The 14,733-nt window shown below is 48.6% G+C and overlaps 1 protein-coding gene across 1 annotated transcript in view; it reads left to right on the top strand.

Annotated features, from left to right (window-relative positions):
• The window catches only part of FOXO3 (forkhead box O3), a 91,397-nt gene that overhangs the window by 57,100 nt on the left and 19,564 nt on the right, over positions 1 to 14,733 (top strand). The window lies entirely within an intron of this gene.

The raw sequence follows: 14,733 nt of genomic DNA, 5'->3' as shown, positions 1-14,733 counted from the left end.
CTATTAACTGGGAAGATCCTACCTCCTCAGCTCCAGTTTGTTTTGCCAGTGCTGAGAAGGAACAGATCAAAGGCACTATAAACAGTTAAAAAATCTCTCCAGGCAGAAAGGAGGCAGTTGTTTGGGAGCTGCTTGCTGGGAGCAGACACCTGCCCGCCAGTCTGCAGGAATCTCAGCTTCTCAGCAGCTCCCGGAACATGTGGTGGTGCGGGACCGGGCGAGGAAAGACATATGTCCCTTATTGCATCGGGTTTGGAAAACATTATGCTGCCTCCCTTCTGGTAGTGGTAAACCTTGTGGAAGCTGTTTCATGATGCTGCTGGCAGCCGACAGGCCCCGGGGACCCCGAGTGCTGCCCTATGGGGTCCCTGAGCCCTGCAGGCGCTTTCGGAGAGGGACGAGGGATGCAGCTGTGCCAGGGAGCCTGAGCATCACTGCTCACCGTGTTGGCGTGAGCTGCCCCGGCACACCCCAGGGCAAGCCACAAATCCCTGCTGGGCAGGAGGGTGCTCAGGGACTCGGCAGGTAACCCTGCCTTCCTTCCAGCCCCAGCCCCAGAGCGGCATCCTTGGCAGGAGGTGGCTACGGCCATGGATAGCGGTGTAGCCCTCAGCTCGAGGCCCGTAGCTCCAGGGGGGCTGGGCATGCTGAGCAGTCAGTCTCCTTTGCAATCCATCGTGTCTTCTCTGAGGGTTTCAAAAATCTGCTTTTCCAGTAAACAAGAGGCTCAGTCTTCTCCCTCGCACTTCCTTGCCCAGCCCACTCCAGAAAAAGGAGCTGCTCAGCCTCGCTGGCAGCCAGCCTCTCATAAATCTCGGGCGGCTGGATGGCTGGTGATTTATGGCCCACCTCTCCCACCAAATACTTCCCAATACTCGTGCTACTCGACGGCCTGCCTTTTGGCCTTCTGACAGGCCGTCGAGTAGCACGAGTAATGGGAAGCCGTCCATTCTCCCCTTCCTTTCCTTTTACCAAAGTATTTTTCCCACGCATAAAAAGCCTCAGTGTAGATGTATCGGAGAAGTCCATCTCCTCTGTGCCAGGTACAGTTCTCCCCTCATGACCCTGACTTCTCCACAGCAGGACCGGGACACGGCGTCACGGAGAAACCTGCGGCTGAACCTGCTGGAGGCATGACGTGAGGCAGCAGCCTCTGAATTTTGGAGGCGTAAGCTCTGTCCTTTCCTGGCTCTTTCCTGCCACATGTCACTTCTTGCCGTCAAGTTGTTTGTTCGGCTGGACGGTGGCATCCTCTGGCTTGTGCTATCTCCGCGGGCCCATATGGTCCTGCTGATAGCGCGCCCCGCCTCAGAGCCGGGGGTGGCGGCGGCCTGCGCAGGAAGAAGCGGGCTGCGGGCGCTGCGAGCGAGGCTCTGCACAACCCGTCTGCCTGGGGGAACCACCAGTCGGGTCTTATCAGCCACGGCCCGCCGCAGCGAGGTGTAGAAATCGAATTAGCAGGCGAGTCGATAGCCGACGTCAGCGCGGAGCGGCGCGCTCAGGGCGAGGCGATAATCCAGGGCCCCTCGCGGGTGGCGGTCCTCATGTCGGTTGTGAGATCTGCCGTGGAAAGGGAAACCTGGCAGTGCCCTTCTGCTTCCGTCTCGCTTTTCCCCCGCCTTTCCTTCGTGCTCAAAACGTTGTTCTCGCTGTCATTTGGGGCGAGCGGAGCGGAGTCTGTCCTTGCTATGTAAGCAGAGAAAGCTTTGCCCTGTTATTTTACAAAACGCGTTGTTGTGACACACCACCCGGTTCCTCGCATCACTCAGTACTTCATTAGTCTGTCACCGTACGAGCATATTAAATGACAAGCTAAAAAAACACAGGACGGCACAACGGTCCATTAAAATTCATAGAGGATATCAAATATTCAAAGTAAAGGCTGCAAAAAGCAGCAGCTTGCTGTAAATACCCATACCTGTGGTTGCACAAACGGAGCGAAGAACCGCTGTGCGCCTGGGAATCCCGGCGGCTGGCTGCTTCCAGCGAGCTGCTGCCGTCCCCACACGTCCCCTTCACAACCTCCAGCCTGCCGTGTGAGCCTCTTTTCCCAAGCACACGCCGCAGCTAACCCGAAATCGGAGGCAGGATCAGTTGCTGCAGAGCTCTCGGTGACGTGGAATTACAAGACAAGATGCTGTTCATGTCTTTTGTCGGTGTGAAGGCAACGTACCTTGCGCTTAGTGTTTTGGAGTTGTTTGTTTTTGCTCGTACTGCTTTCCCTGGAGCATTTATGGCACATGTCGTGATATCCTGTGATAGTTCTTATCCATCCTCATAACTACAAACTTGTATGAGCAGAGAGAGACAGGGCTCCCCACACTTCCACCAGTTCTTCCCATAGCAAATCCCAAATTCAGCGCCAGCTGCATCTCGCCTTTCGAAGAATATCTAGCCCTAAATCCAGAAACTTAAGGCAGTGAGGAACCCACCCACCTTTAAGCGTGTTTTTCACATGATCAGTTACCTTTATTGCTACCTGCACATGTTACTTCGGCTGTGGTTTTAGCTCCCAAATATTTGGGCCTTGCTAATCCTTTGCTAGAAGGACAGTCCCTGTCCTCCTCTACCCCAGTCTGTAATAGATAAGTTTTTCGAGGCTTTTATCTCCGGCATTTCTAAAAATAATTTCTTCTTGGAATTCAGTCGAACATGAGGAAAGCGAGGTGCTAATCAGACGATGTCGTACCGAAGCCCTGCACTGCGTCCCGCCGGCTGTCAGTACTAGCAACTGTTGCTACGTACCGCGCGGAAGGTGATACCCCGGCCTCTCCCCGGGGCCCGAAAGCTCTCGTTTCAGCGCTCGCCGGGCCTCCGATACCTGCTGACGTGTGTCCCAGGCTTCTCGTCGCAGCTTTACATGTTGGGACAGCCGTGAAAGCACTCGCATCGCGTCCTGCAGGATGCTGAATTTCTCTGTTCGTTTTTTCCTCGCTCTCCTCGCAAAGCACTGGTAGGGGTGTCACGCATCCGCTGTGCGCTTTTTATTTCACCCCGTGCAAAAATGATGGTGCGTGCTCAGGAAAGGGTAGATCCCCCTCCTGATGAGCATGTGACAGCTGTTAATAAAAGAGTTAGGCTTTGTGTTACCACCTCTGCTCTTCTGCAAGGCAGAGCCCCAGGTCTGCAAAGACCTTTCCAAGTGCTCCTCTGGTGTCACGCCGACCTCTCTTGCTCCGTCCCGGGGGCCTAGGAGCCGTCCTGTCCCCATTTAGCGCTGCTGCGTGCTGCTCCGGCCCTGCCAGCTGGCTCCTGCCCCAGCAGGGACGGAGCAGCAGGAGCTGGGCTGCCCCGCTCCCTGCTTTGTCCCGAGCTGACCCCCACCCACCGGGGTCTCGTGGTGCCGGGAGCGGGACGAGAGCGGCGTGCTCAGCGCGCCGGGTCGTGCCAGAGCGCCTTGGCAGCCGTCCCCTGGTCTGTGTGCGTGCAAAGCGGATTACTCGCAGCCTTTGTCTTCGTTTTGCTACACTTGTAAGCGGAACGCACGAGCCCCGGCTTCGTCTTTTGAGGCAGTGGATCGCCGGCAGCTGGAGATACGATCCTGTTGCTGTACAATGCCTCCTTTTTCTGTCAAGGCGTGTGGTTGCAAACAGTAAGGTATCAGGTTCTAGCGCTGTCCTAATCCTGGAGCAGAGCGGGGAAGGAGAGGGGGCAAGGCAGAAGAAAGCATGCCGTGCTGCCCAAAGCCACGCCACCAGTTTGAGGCACTGTTATTCCCAGGGACTGCTTTCCAAGCTTGTCTACCATCTCAAAATACAGCAGCAAGCCAGAGCTAAGTGACACGTACGTGCACATAAATAGTGGAGTAAGTAAGTTTTGCCTTTCACCAAGTAAAAAAATAAAAATAAATAAAAAAAATTTCTGGATGTGAAAAGGAGTGGAGGAAAAAAAGGGCAGAGTACCAAACTGCGGCTCATTCAAAGCAGCTTGGGAAAATATCTTGAGGTAGCCTTTCCTGAAAGCCTTTGAAATTCAAACCATGGACTCTTGCCTCCTGGCGCACAGACCGATTCCTCCTCCTGGAAGACTGTGACTAACAGTTGCCCTTTCTTTCCCTCTTTTCAATACCCTTGAATCACAGAGCTTGCAATTCTGCTTCCCTTGGTTCAGGTCTGAAGCCTTAAGGACCGTGTCAAGGCAGCGAAGAGAACAGCGTGTACTGGATGCAGGGGCAGGCAGAGGGAGGACGTTGCCCTATCTTCAGGCCCTCATTCTGCAAATGTTGTCTCCTGCAGAGCCCTGCAGACGTCAGGCAGGTTTGGGAAGCTGGGCACCAGCACCCGTGGCCTTCCCAGGGGCTCCCTGGTGGCGTGGGACTGTTCCCTGCGTGCCAAGTGCCTTGTGGGCTCCCCTGCACCGTGCCTCTGTCCGACCAGGAGGCAGTGGCCTGGTGGAGACGGCAGCTGCTGCAGATGCAGGGAAATGCCAGTCCCCCATCTGCTCCCTCCCACTTCCTTCCCCGATGTCAGCGGGGACGTTTGTCCGGCTGAAACCTTACATGTCTGCCACTAAAGGAGCACACCGAAAGGCTGTGCTGCCACCCCGTCTCTCCCTGCTTATCCCTGTGTCGTGGGAGGAAAAAGCCTCGACGGAGATGGGTTGTCCAGGGTCATCCTTTTGTACCTGTGGTGACAGCAACAATTCATAGCCGAAGCATTTGATTTGTTAACCTTATAAAAGGAAGCTATTAAATACTGTATTTAGCTCCTCAGGGGAAGCAGCCTAGTTTCTTGTTCATTTTCCTTTTCTCATCCCTGTTTTAACATTAGTGACTCAGCTGTCACTCCGCTTCCGAAGGACCGCTGGGGTTATAACTGCGGTTGGACAGCACCGGGAACCCATTTCTGCTGAAAACAATTAATATGGTCTATTTTCACCTCAAAGAGAGCCTGATAGAAAACTGCTAGAAGGTTTTCATTAACTTTTGCAAGCTCTGAAACTTGCCTATGGAAGAAATTGGAAACGTGTATGTGTATGTGTGTCCTTTTGTTTTTCCTTTCCCATAAGGCAAAGTCTGGCAAAGATGTGTGCATATCCCCATAAGCATTTGCCACTCACTGCTCCTTTCTTTTCTGTCCTCATCTGCTCAGCTGCGACTCGAAGGTACTTGTTTCTTAGGTACCTTTATTATGAAAATGATACCTGGCGTGCTTAGGAGGCCTGGCATTCTTGAGCTGTGAATAATGTGAACAGAGTCATAGAGCAAATAGCGATGAACAACGGCACCGTCATTCTTAGCATTGTCCTTTAAAATCCACCCATGTCTTGGCCACGTAGGTGTTAAAAAAGGATTTATTTTCAAGCAATGAAGCTCCACTAACATAACTCACTAACATAACTCACTGTATTCCTGATAAAGGCTGGCCATGGTACATGTACCCACCCATTCCACCCAGGTCTGGGAACAGTTTTGTTGGGAAGCAGACATCAGTTTACCTGTCTGGTGCTGAAAGAGAGCCCGTATCTGTAGGCAGTGAGGGATCACCTCGGAGAGCAGACAGCTTCTGCAACCCTAAGAAGCACAGATTTTGATTCAGCAAGATGATACTTTTATTTTTCCAGAGCAGGGGACAGTGTCTGCAAAGTGCCACAGTCTCAGGGTACTGAAAGATTGCCTTGATGCTTGTCCTGAAGGCTGGTTTGTGCTAGCAAAAAAACCAAAGCCACTTGATTTTATATCCTGTAGCATTTTTATTGAATTAAGACTTCTTGGTCCACCTGTAAAGTTTCAGATGCAAGCATCTCATACGTGTGCAGCCCTTCCCACCATGGGAGTCAAATAGACTGCAAGCTGCAGGGTAGGTATTTCATGTCCTAGTGCATCGTGAAGACCTCAACCATGCAAAAGGGGTCTTGAAATCCATTGCCCTTGTGGCTCCACGGCTGCCTCTGAAAAATGACCCAGTCTGGAGCGATACAAACTCAAAGGCCCCAGCGTGGCCGAGCGTTGGCTTCAGGATGTGTGACTCATGGGCACAGGTTCAAATTGGGAACATGAAAGGGCTCCACTCATCCTTCTGCTATTTGGGCTCTGCTGTCGGGGTGGGGTGCTAAGAAAGCACGGGGAGGTGCCGAGTGCTCGGACACGGCCTCGCTGTATGCTCGACATTTAGCACCTGTGACTGGGATCATAGCATTGGCAGTGATGGTAGCTTCCCGGATTAGGTAAATAGCTTAAAAAAAAAAGAGAGAGATTTTCATACCTGTGCATTTACCTCAATTCTGAGGTTTCTGGGATGGTGCTGATGCCAGTTACGTGTGAAACAGGAATGTCCTGCTTGCTGTAGCAAAGGACTGATTCATTGGCAGCATAATAGGTGTCATCTTCCCTTTTGTCAGCTCCTGAGGTGTATTTTGCCCCTGCAATGAACAGAAAATAAATTAAAAAAAATCCAGTAAAACCAGTAATGTGCAAGTCATCTGAGTGAGCTGAGGTCTGGTTCAAACGGAGTTAGGTTAGGCTGAGATGAACCTGAAAGGGTGGAAGGAGAGCTTGGCGTGAGCCAGGACAAGCTCCCGGGATGCTGCCGTGCCCTGCGAGGCACAGGAAGGGACCTTCCCAAAGCAGACACAGCGCCATATCACAGTCACCCAGGCTGGGGGAGGCGAATCAACTTTTAAGGTGGTAGAAAGCTTTTTTTCTGTAGGAAATAAAAGAAAAATCAAATCCTGGGAGAAAGCGGGCAGGGCACCGCAGCATGGTAGGCCGAGCCCTGTGCCTCTGCTGAGTTTTTGGCAGGGCAGTTTTGGGGGCTGTTTTTCCCTGCCCCGATGCGATGCTCCCATGGAAGTGAGGTTACAGAAGAGGCTGAGGAAGGGCTGCTGATGTGAACCTGCGTTGCTGCTGGTGGTGTAAAACTGGTGAGAAGATGGATATTTTTGTCCATCCATTTCATCTGGCATAGCATGAGCTTCGTTTGTATTTGCAGAAAGCAAAGTCTGTGTGATTTTTCAATATATTCCTAAGTGTTCAAGGTATGTTCCCCAACACTGAGGGAAAAGCTAGGAAACCATAAGAAACAGAGAAGGAAAAGGCTAGGGGGGACTTGTATTCTCTAGCATATACCCGGGATGAAACAAGAACCCACGTCAGAACCCATCAAAAGGAAAACTGATGACTTGCTACTTTCCAAAAGCATTAATATTTCATAGCTACCATTATGTTCTGAAGAGCGCACGGGTCATATGTTTGTTGGTAGCACCACGGCTGCCCGGTGAAAGAGAAGATACCCGTTCTTCAGGCTGCTCTGTTCCCTCATCCTAATTTGCATCCCATCCTTTCGTCACGGTAGGGTGCTGACTCTGGGTTTTGGGAGGTGCAGCGCTGCCCTGTCGCCCAGCCTGGTGTCCCCAAGGGCCGGTGCCCCAAAAGCCAGAGCCAGACCCTTGGGCAGGCGCCCTCAGGCTCATCCCTTACACCCCTCGTGCCCAAGGGTGCGGAGCAGGAGCCCAGGTCCCTTCCCCGTGCCAGGTGCCGGCTGAAGTGCATCGTATTTTAAAATGCACTTACTTGTTTTTAATCAGATAATATCTACTGGTTCGATAATAAACTAATTACGTGCTTAAAATAGCGTGGGAGAGGGGTCCTGTTTCAGATTAGTCACATAATAGAGATGCCCAGGGCTGTTCTGGAGGTTGCTTGAAGGCTTTTTCTTGCGAGAAGGCCTCGTGTGCCTGCGCCAGCTTTTGAAGGGCTTACTCAGGCCTGGTCAAACTTGGTCGGCCGACAGCGTATCAGATCTGTTCCTCTAATCAGTCACATGTTAGCCAGAACTGTCACCAGATTCGCAATTTAATAGGTGCAGCTCAACACTTCCAATTAATGCAGCCCGTGTACTTAGCGATCTGTCATTTCAGAGCTGTGTCACTTCGGAGCTGGCACTTGGCAGAGCCGCCTGCAAGACAGCGCTGAGCCTTGGTAAGGCAGAAGCCTTTTGCAACACACCCCGAGTTCAGTTGCATTTCCCAGGCTGAGCAAGTGTAAAAAAAAAAATCAACACATAACTGCAAAAACTTCTAAAACAAATCACAGAATTGTGGAAGGGCTGAGGTGAGAAGGGACCTCTGGAGGCCGTCTGGTCCAACCCCTGCTCAAGCAGGGACACCCAGAGCTGCTTGCCCAGGACCATGTCCAGAGTGCTTTTGAAGATGTCCAAGAAGCCTCTCTGAGCAACCTGTGCTCCTTCACTCCATCACCCATACAGCAAAGTGCTTGCTGGTGTTCAGAGGGACCCTCTGTCTTCCACTTTGTGCCCATCACCTCTGGTCCTGGCACTGGGCACCACTGAATGTGTATAAATACAGATTTATAATAGGTGATTCAGCATCGACAGGCTTTTGTGTGATCTTCCATGGGAAGCTGCTATTTTTAGTGAATTATTATAAGCAGTAGCATCACTCACATTTATTTATAAAGGCATGAAAGAACACCCATACATGTTTCTAAATAGTCGATGTATAGTAACGGCCATATGCTGAGAGTGAGCAGAAACAGAGCCTCGGCACCCTGGTTTCCACAACGCTGCGTGGGGGTTTTGCTGGGATCTTTGCATCTAAGAAACAAAAAGCAGAGGGAAAAGTTCTTTTTCTAGTTAAGAAAAACAAACCCAAAGGCTTCAGGGTGGAAGCCTGCCTCGCAGTGAAATTGCATCGTTTTCATTGAGGTCTCACTCAGTGACCACTGAGGTTTGTGAGGACTCTCCCGTTAGCTTCAGCGGCTTCTGGATTGGGTGCATGATGAAAACAGGAGCTATTTTTATGAAAGATACCACGTGGATGATATTCGGGTTGATGGGGTGTGTGTGCTTGCACATCTCCTGGGGCTCCTGGTGGAACAGAGGAGGAGAAACGCATCAGTTCCCTACCAGAGGTGCTCTACAAATAGAGGGTGGTGCCATTTCCAGAGTCAACACACAGAAACACTTGAAATGCTGGGGTTCTCCATTAAAAAAAAAAAGAGAAGAAAAAAGTTATCTGCTGGTGGCACTGCTCCTGAACAGAGACTGTAACTCTTTCAATGTGGCTCTGCAAAGACCCTGCCGTGTGTGTCCATCATGGCTTTTTTTATGCAACCCCTTGTATTTAAGGTCCCTCAAAAAACAGTAAGTGGCGACATTTTTTGGTTTTACCGATTGTGTTTGTGTGGCAGTCAAGCCCGCACTGATGTGCCTTGGGATTTTCACGAATTCAGCACCTTGCAAAATCAATGTCTGAAAGTAAATTCCTGCTCTTAATTAAGTTCAACCCTTTGATTGAAATTAATTGCGTTCTTTAATTTTGTGCAGACACGGTACAAAGCAGGTGGAAAGGGATGAAAAAGGAGGCTCTTGACAAGGTGCCTTTAGCAACTCCTGATGCTGCTATGTGATTCTGGAGCCTAAATCCCATTTTAATACAGAAAAGCATCAGCTCCACATACAGAGGCAAGCACTTATGTTATTACCAGCTTTTATTTTTACAGCGTAGGTGTCTGCTGGCACAGGGAGCTGTTGCTGAGTGCCCAGGCGAAGGGGGGACACGGCCGTGGGCTGGGTTGCAGGAAGGGGATGTTCTCCCCAGCCTTCCAGGAATGAAAACAGCTGGGCAGGAGGTTTCTCAGGCAGCTTCTAAACGTATAAAAAAATACATATACACACTGCACGGCCATTGCCGTTGCTCTTTATGAAGTTGGTTACACTTTTTATCCTCAGACCATGTTCCTTCTCTGCAGCTGCACAAGTTAAACTACCAGCATTTCCCTCGCTCTGTTTCCCTTCTCCCAACACGCAGTGGAAAAAAATAAACTGCAACCAGCGTGCTCTGCTCACAGCAAAACAAATGTTATTTATTAGAGTCCTCCTGTGGTCAGTAGACGTCTGACTGTAAAATAACTGGAGATTTTTCTGCTAACTGGAAGTGTGATGCTCTGAGACAATTTCCAGGCAGCGTATATTTTCAGCTGAGCTTTATTTACGTCAGCGTAGTGATTTGCAATATCAGTGTTTGCAAAGAGTGAGGCAGCAGTTGTTTTAATTAGACCTTTTTTTTTTTTTTTTGGAAAAGCTTTTAATTACGCTGTGACTAAGTTCCCTCAGCTCCACATTTCGAGATGCCTTTCCCTTAGGAAGGGAGGGCACCCACCTCCTCTGGGGGCACGTATCCTGCCCTTGTGTAAGGGAGCAGCCCCGGGGCACGAGGTGTGCATCTCAGGGTTTGTTTTCCCTCCTCTAATCAAGTTCTCCCGTCGTAATTTGGCATAGTGCTGAGTCCTTAGTTTGGGACCGGTGGAGATACATGCCCTGCTCCTCTGTGGTTGGTTGTCAGAAAAGATCTCTCTTTTTTTGTGTAATTTGCTTAATACTGTATTTTCCCCTGAAAATTTCATAATTTAGGGAGACTACAACAAACCAAAAATACGTGATTTTTGGTTTTGTATGGAAAAAATACAGGCAATTAAAAAGATGTAAAACATGGCTGGGCAGATACTGTTGGAGGACTTTCCTTATGTTTTAATTCTTGCTTTTTCTGTTCCTCCAGAGCACCTTCACTGCTTTATTACATCTTTTTTTCCTGATTTGCAAAAACTTAAGGGAAAGATGAGTTCTGAGACCTAGTGGGCTGGGGATGTTTAAGCTGCTTGAGAAGAGCAGCATTGCAGCCTTGCACTACTGTGTGGCTACCATACAACCTCATACGGTGAAGTTAGAGCATTAAATATGTTAATAAAGTGTAAAATAAAGTATAGTTCTCCCAAGTGAGCATTAGCAGCAGTTACGGGCCTGCAGATCGTGTTTGTTTTTCTCTCATCATTTCCCAGTATCCCAATTGTTAAAATAAACCGCTGCTTTTGATTTGTAGTAGCAACTTTACGGTTTAGGAGCCTGTATCTGAAATAATGAATTAAATTCTCATTGCAAAACACTGAAATGAAAACAGAGCAGTGTGTAACTTGGACCCGGCAGCCACCAGCTGCACCTCATCTTGCTAATCTTCAGCCTTTTTTTTTTTTTTTTTTTTGGGCCTTTAAGAGTTAAGTTACACAACTCTCTTTATTTTTAAAGTGAGTGGATTCCTTGTTGCGTTGTTGAGAATGATAAATTGATACCACATGTTGCTCCCAGACAAAAAAGACTCTGTGTTGCAGTGGAAGCACTTGCAGCTGGTGTCTGAGTTAATGGACGGGCTCCACAAGGTAAACACAGTTTGGAAGAGGCTGAAGCAGACACGGGCAGGAGGAGCAGGGGGGGGATTTTCTCCGTCTTAAAGGCTCGAGCATTTGCTGCTTTGGCTCGGCCAGGGCTGCGTGTTGAAATAACGCATGGCCTAAGCTTTTCCGGGAGGCTCATTTATATGTTTGCACCAAATCAGGTATACAGCGCGATGGAAATGTTTGAGTGTCCTCTCTGGGAGCTTATCCGTCTGCACTCGTACCAAAATACCAAGAGGGATGTGTAATTAGGACATGCTAGCTGATTTCATTTATTTTCCTGAGCAAAAATGTGGCTGATTCCCTCAAGGAGCATTAATAAAATTGGGAGCAGCAGATCAGCACTGACCCTGGTCAACATTGGCTCCCCATGTGGCCCTGGGTTTTGGAGAAGTAGTGTCACCCCATGCGTTGCTGCTCGGGGTGCTCAGCTCCGATTTATTGCTAGTAAGACCCAGTATGCTAGCTGGCCACCCCCTGGCCTGCTGTTTCGCAAAACCGGGCAGGTTTATATGAAAACCCAAGGGGTGTGAGGTGTATGGTGAAGAGAAGTGCCTAGCAAAGGGGTCAGGGAAGATCACCTCCCCTGATGCCACCACCGAGCTTTCCTCATCCCGGGGGCTGCCTTTGGGAAGCCTTATATCCCACGGCCTCTCAGCACAGACAGGCAGGGAGGTCAAGGGAGGGCCCCGCCATGCCTAACTCTGTCAGGGCTGAGTGCCAGCCCTTCCTCCGCCATTTTCCCTGGTGGCACCATCACTTGGCCTCACAACGCCTTCTGCTGACGCCTTCCTCTTCAGCTCTGCGTGGGTCTGCTCCACCCCACCCTGCTGCCATCCTGGTCCTCTCCTTCCCTCTCTCCACTTTCCATGCTCAGCTTCCTTCCTCCCCAGCAGGGTCACTTCACCTGCCCATCTCCTCACAGCCTTTCCCCCACCTGATGTCTGTCAGGGGCACATAATACTCCTCACAGATGTATGTATTTTAATTTAACGAAAGCATGCAGTAACCTCTCGGCAGCTGGCAGCTGAGCAAAGCGGCCTTGTTTTCCTGCGGCGCTGTACCATTCTCCCCTCGCACCACATCTGCCCTGCCTCGTGGGCTCCTTTCTGCTGGGTCTTCCTGGCCTTCAGGGCCAAAAACTTTTCTTGCAGGACTACTTGAAGAGGGATTGGGACCCAGCTGGGCCAGGCACAGTGCCATATGGTATGCTCTAGATCTTATCTGCAGGAACCTTGGTCTTCTGGCCCTTGGTAGGGCATGCAGCCTACTTCAAGTCGGGTATAAATAGTAGCGCTAATAAAGGGAGGAGCTCGTCATATTTATTTTCTGCTCTGCTCTTGTACAGTCCTTGTGTTGTAGCCTTCAGTGGTATGTGAGCTCTTTTCCAAGGTGTCTGCAGCCTGGCTAGCATCTGTCCCATGGACATATGGTCTCCAGGACAGATTCATGGGCGTTCCTTTATAGATCTTTTAAAGTTTCTCGTTGCATTTTGGCATGGAAATATGTGTTTTGTTTCCATCATAGTGGCCTACTCCTTCCCTCAAATAAGCCAGAACAAATTCCCATTAATTTGAACAGCAGCGGGTTCAAATCACAAACTGTTTTCGTTCCTTCCCCACCTCCTCTGTGGTTTGTCGCAGGATCATACATTGCTAATGCGTGTGCCTGGGAGCAAAACTTGTGCCAAAACGTTTTCCTGTATTTTATGCAGCCTTGAACATTCATCGACAATCCTGAAACAGGTAGAAAGCACAGTTACTTCCATCCAGGTAGCAGCCTGGTAGCCCAGCGCAGCAGCCTTCACTCGTAGATTTCCGTAGCAAAACTCGCTTGTGAAAGCATAATAGGGTCCAGCCATAATTTGATTTGGCAGGGCATCCAACACATGGAGAAACCAAGAAACTCAGATACTGTTGTTGAAGAGGTTAGCGGGGGAGGCTATGTGAAAGAAGTGGGTTTCAAGGCAGTGTTTGAACAGAGGGTGGAGATGAGGTACACAAAAATAAATTGGCCCATAATTATGCGTAAGAAAACAGTTTTTCTACAGGAGAAAAGTAAAGAAAAACAGAAGCTGGAGCATAAATGGCATATTGCATAATGTAAAGGAAAACAAACTGCTTGGATTTTTTCATAACTAACAATTTTCAGTGCAAAAGTATTATTATATTCTTCTGTTATTTGTGTGATACCAACACTGAGCGAAAAGATATTATAGGAAGATTACGCATGTGCACATATATCCACACATGCAGGAACCCTCATCCTAAAATATTCTTCAATTTCGCATTGTTACCAACTGACCAATTCGGGATTTTTCATGGTTTTAGACCAGATGTTTTCATACTACACCTACCACCAGCAGAAATTCATGAGAATGCCAGAGGTCACACACTGTTAGCTGCTGGCACTTTGGCTGAGTGCTTTCACGTTGAAGCTATATGGCAGTCTGCATCTGCCATCTTGGGTGTTTCTTTTCTGGTTTGGGAGATTTTTTTTCATCTGTAGGTATCACTTGGATACTTATTCTTGTATTCAGCATTTGTAGGTTGTGTACGTGATGGTTTTTGGTGTGGTGTTCTAGCTCTGGTCATCCTAATCCAGCCACTGGGAGAGATTCCCATGCAGATATTCTCACATGTAGTTGTCACAGTGGTTGAATGCAAGAGCTGCCTGCATTGATGCAGTACAAGCTGGAATATCAGGAAATACTATTTGAAAATAAAAAATTAAAAAAAATCAACAAAAACAAAACCAGCAGTCTCCAGCCAGTTGAGAGAAACATGAGGAAGTTAGCAGCGGTGCCTAGTTATTAGAAGTTAGAAACAGACTTTTACCAGGCTCAAAATATAGTTAAAAATGTTCATCAGTTAAACAATAAAAAACACTCTTTCCCTCCTTAGACTGAAGAATTATGATGCTGCACCTCAATCCAACATATTTTAATGGCATTATAGTTCCTTGGAATTAGACAAGTTTACAGTTGAAATGCTGACCCAAACATGTCTTGAGTGCGTCTGCAAAGCCTGGTCTGCTGTTTTGTGCAAATTGTTTAAAACGGAGCAGTTGCTATTTTGAACCGCAGTCAATACGATTTCTCTTTTCATCGCAAATGCGTCTGCTGTCTGCATGTGAGAAGAACTTCAGGCATGTTTTCCATTTCACAATCTGACAAAAACCACAACACTTAGAGGGGGAAAAGGCATCTTATGCTGAAAAGGATTGTTTAAAAAAAGCTGGGCTGTATTTCTTCATACATCCAGTGTGTCTCCAGTTCACATATGTCAAACATCCATTTATCCTTACGATGCAAGTGCTGATATGCTTGTGAATGATTTGTTGATTGATGCGTTCTTTGCGCATTTAAACCTGGAATTTCTTCAGTGCTTTGTAAATTAAGGTCATTTATTCTGGATGGTTTGATTATGCTATCGTCCTGTTGACATTGTGCTTTTAAAGCATGCTGGTAGAACAAATGTAATTTTACTCTCTTTATAGCTGGTATTTGCCAAAATTTAGGAAAAAGTGCAACTTTTAAAACTTGACCA

Source organism: Anser cygnoides, chromosome 3, assembly GCF_040182565.1.
Source record: "Anser cygnoides isolate HZ-2024a breed goose chromosome 3, Taihu_goose_T2T_genome, whole genome shotgun sequence".
NCBI classification, from domain to species: Eukaryota; Metazoa; Chordata; class Aves; order Anseriformes; family Anatidae; genus Anser; species Anser cygnoides.
The sequence above is the reverse complement of the archived record's forward strand: the minus strand, read 5'-3'. Positions and strand labels throughout refer to the sequence as shown.